This window comes from Gadus morhua, chromosome 23 (genome assembly GCF_902167405.1).
Source record: "Gadus morhua chromosome 23, gadMor3.0, whole genome shotgun sequence".
Lineage (NCBI taxonomy): Eukaryota > Metazoa > Chordata > Actinopteri > Gadiformes > Gadidae > Gadus > Gadus morhua.
Window position 1 is genome coordinate 7,734,548 of NC_044070.1, and position 7,500 is coordinate 7,742,047.

General features: G+C 47.7%; 1 protein-coding gene across 2 annotated transcripts in view; it reads right to left on the reverse strand.

Moving 5' to 3' along the window:
- The window catches only part of arhgap21a (Rho GTPase activating protein 21a), an 84,103-nt gene that overhangs the window by 74,575 nt on the left and 2,028 nt on the right, over nucleotides 1-7,500 (reverse strand). The gene's annotated exons all lie outside the window — the stretch shown is intronic.

The following is a 7,500-nucleotide window of genomic DNA, read 5'->3' on the forward strand; positions in this document are numbered from 1 at the left end:
ATTAGTGAGACCCAGAGGTTCGGTTAACGAGTTGGACTAGCCTGCTCTGGACCGGTTGCGATGCCAAGTTTACTTACTTTATGATCCCAGACTTTTTCACCTGCACAATATCGCTATAACACACACACACACACATAACACACACACACACACACATCCACACACAAAATCTCTTCGTCGTCCGTTCCCATCATAGCAGTGCGGCAGCATAAGCTACACTAGTAGTTTACCTCTATTCGCTGAAAAAAGTAGAACTAAAAAGGCTAATTTGACTTGCAGCCATGGCACAGAACGTTCCAGAGATGTGTCCTAGTGTGCCAGAGAGAGACGAGGGATACCCGAAGGAGGTCGACGCTGGCAAGGGCCGCCGCTTGAGTTTATTTGTTTACGTGCCGCAAGACTTGAATGCCCTGTGACGTCCAGCTGGTTGTGATTGGGACACAAGCTGTTTGCCGTTAGCCACTAGCAGTTAGAATAATGCTAACCCACAGCAGGTAGACAAGTAGGGCTAGTGATGGACGGTTTCAACGGTCGGACACCACCACGGTATGTATCCTACCTGGGCACGTACTGTACCGGAATACTCTTGTTCTTTCTCTATTCCTCTGTCCATCCCTCTGTTTCTCTCTCTTGTGAAGTCTCTCAGGCCCCGTCCAAACTGAGCTGATTTCTTGGTGAAACCGCATAAGTCTTGTGCGTTTCGGCCGACCGTCCAGACGGAGCCGGCGAATCAGGTGCCCGAAACCGCACATTTCTGAAACCATGTCCGAGGGTGGTTTCAAATCTAGCCGGACCTAGGCGGTTTCGTGTTAGGATTCGTGTGGACGCCTGAAACGCAAACAATGACGTCAATAGCCCCCCACCAAATGGGTGACGTCACGAGTCGCTTTGAATTTTTTATTTATTATTTTATTTGTATTCTTTTTGTAGCTTTAAATACAGCCCCTTAATAAATCAAATTACTAACCGTACATTAAAAAGTATTTCTGCTCAATTGAAAAGGTTGAATCTCCTCGTGACTGAATGTTTGTATACAGCTCGCAGACTGTTTGCGCGCCGGCTGTATGCGCGCAGGCTGTATGCGCGCAGGCTGTATGCGCGCAGGCTGTATGCGCGCAGGCTGTATGCGCGCAGGCTGTATGCGGCAGGCTGTATGCGCGCAGGCTGTATGCGCGCAGGCTGTATGCGCGCAGGCTGTATGTGGCAGGCTGTATGCGGCAGGCTGTATGCGCTCCACTTTATTCTGTGGAGAACCAGCGCCTTGAATATTTACTACAGCGTTTCTACAGCTCGACCTCAGTCTCTCTCATTCTGCCTCTCATTCTTGTGTTCCCTTTCTCATTCTCTTGACATTCCTGAACGATGGAGGGATCAAGCTTTCCATTTCTTATATGATTTAACTCTCTCCCGTTATAAGCTTGATCTTGGAGGATCTCCCTTCCTCCCTGACTCATTACTCAATCATTCTCTTGCCCCTCTCGCCCTGAATCGCTGTCTCTTTACTTTGCTCTTCCTCTATTTGTCCAATCAGTGCGTGATTTCAAATTAAAATGAACAGTCAACAAAGGAAAGTGCATGGACTTCAGTCTCTACTGTTTCTAATTCATGGCGGCCGTCCTTGCATCGGACCACCTGATCTCTGGACACATGAAGCCTTGTCCAGAAGTCTCTAGTGAGGAGAAGACATCAGTCTTGGTCGGGTCAGGGGGTTACACACACAGAGGGGTCAGTCTAGCCCCAGGGGCCAGGGACAGAGTGACCAGACAGAGAGGCCCAGGGACCCCCATACAAACCTTGTCCACCCCCGACCCCCCTCCTCCCCGCGCCATGACGAAGCCTTGACAACACCAGGAACTTCCTAGAACCGCACTAATATGAAGCTGCTCACACTTCTCTCGCTGCCATCACATACATGAGTATGCACACATAAACACACATATACAAATTCAGAAACACACATACAGTAAATACACACACGTGAATACTCTCTCTCTCTCTCTCTCTCTCTCTCTCTCTCTCTCTCTCTCTCTCTCTCTCTCTCTCTCTCTCTCTCTCTCTCTCTCTCTCTCTCTCTCTCTCTCTCTCTCTCTCTCTCTCTCTCTCTCTCTCTCTCTCTCTCTCTCTCATCACCTCCCGCCCCCACATAATTGAATCAATAGAGTTATGGATTGTGTGTTACCCTACCTCTCTCTCTCACACTCACACCGCCCCGATACACACACAAACACATGCAAATCAATGTTGCATGTGTGTGTGTGTGCTTGTATGTGTGTGTGTGTGTGTTGGTGTGTTACCTAATCTCCTTCAAGGTTAAGGTATGATCAGGCTTTTCTATTAATGATGACGACGAAATGCTGGTTGATGCCTGCTAAAATAAGGTTTTAGTTATGGCTTTGATGCGCACACACACACACACACACACACACACACACACACACACACACACACACACACACACACACACACACACACACACACACACACACACACACACACACACACACACACACATTTCATTCATATTTGTTTTGATTGGCAGCTTTCTCAGCCAATCACCTATCCCTCCATTCATGAAGTTTCATTCATAATCAGACACCCTGCATGCACCCTGGTTCACTTCCAAACATGACTCAGACAGGAAGTAGACAGGAAGTACTACAGTTTCCTGCTGCCAGGACCTCAAAGGCTCCCTTCTCACCAGGGTCCTAAAGAAATAAATCAACAACATAAGGCCCCAATCAAACTCCCACGTTAAACACACACACACACACACACACACACACACACACACACACACACACACACACACACACACACACACACACACACACACACACACACACACACACACACACACACACACACACATGTTCATACAACTTCAGGAGTGGCCAAAATGTAAAAAATTGTGTTTCTTAGGAAGCCAGAAAAAGCAGAAAGCAACACGTTGTACAGCCATCATAGAGGATTCTGAAGAACATTAATATCAATATTAAATGAGGCTATTATCAAAGTGTTGCCATGACTCACCAGAGGCCAACGCTAGCATCTTACTGTATATAACATGTCACTCATAATTAATTCATAAGTAATGCATACGGTCTACCGTTACTACAGATGGACAGATAAGGAGACCGTCATTTCATTTCGAGAAAGTTGGGCGGATGGTTTCGAAACGAAACCAAAGTGCATGTGGCTGTGCACTGACACACACACACACACACACAAACACGCACGCAGGCACGCACACACACACACACAGCTCTGGAAGCAGCCCTGCAGTGCATCACATCTCGGTGTGACATTGTGTGTGTGCAGGAGGGTGGGCGTCAAGGGGGAGGCCTTAGGCATGTGTAATGGAAAGTAATAGAGTCCCCTACCACGTCTCCCCCCTTCCCTCTCTCCCTCCCACCTCCCTCTCCTCTTCCTGACTCGTCCCTAGCTCGTCCCGAGTGTCTGTTGGTTTGGTTTGGTGTTTTACACCTTATGGAATCAATTGATGACCAGTCAGTGACAGCAGGCCGTGAACTTTGACCTCTCCGCTCTCTTCCTCCACAACTGTCCATGTGTCAGTCGACCATACAGCGCATCCATCCTACCATCGGCCCCTCCCTCTCAAAGATGTAATAGCCTGGTTACTAGTTTTACATCCATCAAGCATCCATCCGTCTATCACTCCATCCCTAATTTCTTAAGCAATCCATTCCTATCCTTTTTATTATTTAATCCGTAATCAATCTATTGACCAACTATCTATCCATTCATCCAGTACATTGACATGTAGGGCCTGTAGCAGACGCTTTTATCCAAAGCGACCAACGGCCCATACACAGATTCACACACCGACTCAAACCACTCTCCCTTTATCCATCTATGATCCATCCCTCCATCCATCTCTTCCCCCTGTGAAATACGGTGTTGTGTGAGGTCGTTGGTCAGTAAGCGATAAGCTAGAGGAAGGGGTGTGTGTGTGTAAATTGTCTTTGCATGGACCGGAACCAAAGTTTAGACACACCAGGAGTCGATACATGGTTGACTAGCAGCCAGCAGACACGCACACACACACTGTTAATTTAAAACCCTCTATAGACCTATACACGACACATAGCACCGCTGTACAATCAAACACCGTGGACACACACACATTCTTCGTATACACAAACACACACCAGCATACCATGTCATAAAATCTTTCACTCGCTGAAATATCTATATTCTATTGTGTGTCGTATTCATGCATTTCCAGAACACACATCCACACAGGCAAACACACAGACACACACGGATGCATGCACACACACACGCGCACGCACACTCCCACACAGTTCATATCTAAGCAGCTATAGTCCTTTACACAGACACACAGCACCACTACACAACGTTGGATACAAATATTCACACACACATCACACCTACGCACACCCGCAAAAAGCACGTCATCCAACCCTTTAATTCGCTGAAAAATCAATATTCTATTGTGGGTTGATTATTTTGATTCACACCCCCAAACCACATACACAGAAACACATACACACGCGCACACACACACACACACAAACAGTCACACACGTTACAGTGACCTTGTGCGAACCGGCGCGTGTCCAGACTTCCTTGTGTTTCCAGGGAAGTAGCGACAATGGACGAAAGCTTTGATGCTGATAGGAGCTGCTGCCAGAACATACACTGACACACAAACAGCTGGTGATAACAGTTAGAGAGCTGCTGGCTGTACCACAATGTACCAGTCTCACTCTGTGTCTGCTGTGTCTGCTGTGTGTGTGTGTGTGTGTGTGTGTGTGTGTGTGTGTGTGTGTGTGTGTGTGTGTGTGTGTGTGTGTGTGTGTGTGTGTGTGTGTGTGTGTGCGTGCGTGCGTGTGTGTGTGTGTCTTCTGAGTGTATATGTCATGTTGGTGTCTGTGTGTGTGTGTGTCTTGTCGGTGCTTATGACTTTTTTCTCCAGTTTGGTGGTCTTTTAAATGGCATTTGTGGTGTGAATGCAGAAATCTGTGTCTCTCCTTTGTGTGTGTGATTGTGTGTATAATATGTGTATGTATATGTGTGTTTTGTGTGTGTAAGTCTGTGGTTGTCACAGCAATGCCGGCACAGCTGCACAGAGACATTTGTTTTTCAAATATATGCAAATCAGCCTAATTTTGTCCTTACTGTGAGTGATCACATGGCCTGCCCCAGAACAATAACTAGACCAAAACTTACCACAAAGATCTGTTTATTTTTCAGAATGTCACATACGTGGTATTGGAAAGCTATTGATATCTTAGCTAAGTGAGGTCATGCTAAGCATAATTGCTGCTGGGCTCCCAACAGTGGAAAGCAGCCCTTAAGACAAACGGATGTTTGGAAATATGTTTGGAAAGAGAAACACCAAAAAAAAACTTTTCGTAAGTTCTTAGTTTCCACGGAATCGCCAGCGTCTCAACTATACACACGCAGATGGCCACTGACCACCGCTTATCCCATAATACGACGTTCCCCCCGGGCGCTGAATTACGATGTCCTGACCTGCGTCCAGAAGTCTGAATGTTTGTGTCCTTAGCGGACGAAATTCAACTGGAGTGGTTTACTTTTTCCAAGAGTTTTCCAACACCGGACACAAACAGGGTCGTTTTAAATACAGGGCACTGTTTATTGCAAAAAGAAGATAACAACACATTCATGGAGCAGCAACAGCTTCCAACATGATCCACGGTAGATAGATTTGACCATTTGGGCGGTAAATAAATAAGGGGTTACAATACACATAACGTACTTCAAACAAAGTATTTTTGACCATGAGGAGGACTAAGTATATCAAAGTACAATACCAATTAATGTCCTAGTGCCACTGTGTGTGCGTGTGTCTGTCTCAGTGGGGGCGAGAGACACAGACCCGGAGAGACAAAGAGAAGGAGGGAGGGAGAGAGAGAGAGAGTTCTGCTCCTAATGAGTCGGGGCAGCTGTGCCTATATTGCGCCCGTGTGGCTACCGTCACTTTGCTTATGTCACATACGCTACCGCCGGGTGCGGGTGCGTTTGTGCGCGCGCGCGTGTGTGTGTGTGTGTGTGTGTGTGTGTGTGTGTGTGTGTGTGTGTGTGTGTGTGTGTGTGTGTGTGTGTGTGTGTGTGTGTGTGTGTGTGTGTGTGTGTGTGTGTGTGTGTGTGTGTGTATGGGAGGGAGGGGCACTAGGGTTAGGGGAGGCTGGCCTATGAGAACTCCCTCATTAGGCAGCTTGGGGTGGTGTGTGTGGGGAGGGGGGTGGTGGGGGGGGGGGGGGGGGGCTGCACCGCCTGGGGTCCCAACGGCTAGAAGACCCAGAGGAAGGGGAGGGGAGGGGAGGGGAGGGAAGGCAGGTCCAGGTCTAGCCATATTTAAAATTCTGTGTTTAACAGACTGCTGAAAGTGTTGTAAGAGCAAGAGAGAGAAGTGTGTGTACGTGTGTGTTCTTAGAACAATGTGTGTGTGTGTGTGTGTGTGCGGGTCTATGTGGTCCACAATGTTTATGGTGTGAGCATGTGTGTCTGTGCGTGCCTGCGAGGTGTGTGTGTGAGATGCTATGGCATCAGGTGTGTAGGGGGGGGGGGGTGCTTGCTGTCCCTGTTTGGGCCCCAGGTGATCCTGTTGCATCATAAGACACGTCTGCAAATTTGTGATGACACAACACAGTGGACCCACTGAGGATGTGGGTTGTCATAAGTCACTGAATAAAGCTTCATAGCAGGGCTGGGACACTCTGCTTTCTGTCAGAGTAGGTGCGGGGGGGCGAGCAGCAGTTTTTCTATCTAGTGCTGTGTCTTCGAGGGGCTCGGACCAACAGCACGTCGTTACAGAGCGGCGGGGCAGAACTGGAAGTTAGAAGTGGAGGACTCGCGGGGAAGCCAGAGCATTCTCATGTGTGTGTGACTTGTAAACAGTTATAATAATGCTCTGCCAGGGCCAAGGGACTACACACACACACACACACAACAGATAAACACTGATACACACACACAGTGGATGCAAAAAAATACGTAGCAAACTCGGACACAACGGATACACACTGACACACACGTGAGGACTTTTTTGATTCAGCCATTCCCAAAGATTGATGTCATCTAACCTCCACACACTGGACTGCGTGTTGGTAAGAAGATTACAGAGCACACACACACACACACACACACACACACACACACACACACACACACATACATACACACGTACTATTGCCATTTTCTGTTGAGGGGTTAATCCACACATGGCAACGCAACTGGGATGTTATGACAAGCACTGATAGGCCGGATGCTCTGCGATTATGAAGGCCAGGATGTTGCTGCTGATGATGTGATGATGATGAGGATGTGGATGATGATGGGGCTGAGGATGATGATGGTGATGATGATGTAACGAAAGCGGTGGGCGTAGCCCGGAGTAACTATTCTTCAACCTGAGATTTAGGGAAGGTAAGGCTGGTTTTCGGTCAATGGATGATGTTGTTTATAACTGGGTTTAGCGTGCAGAGCCAA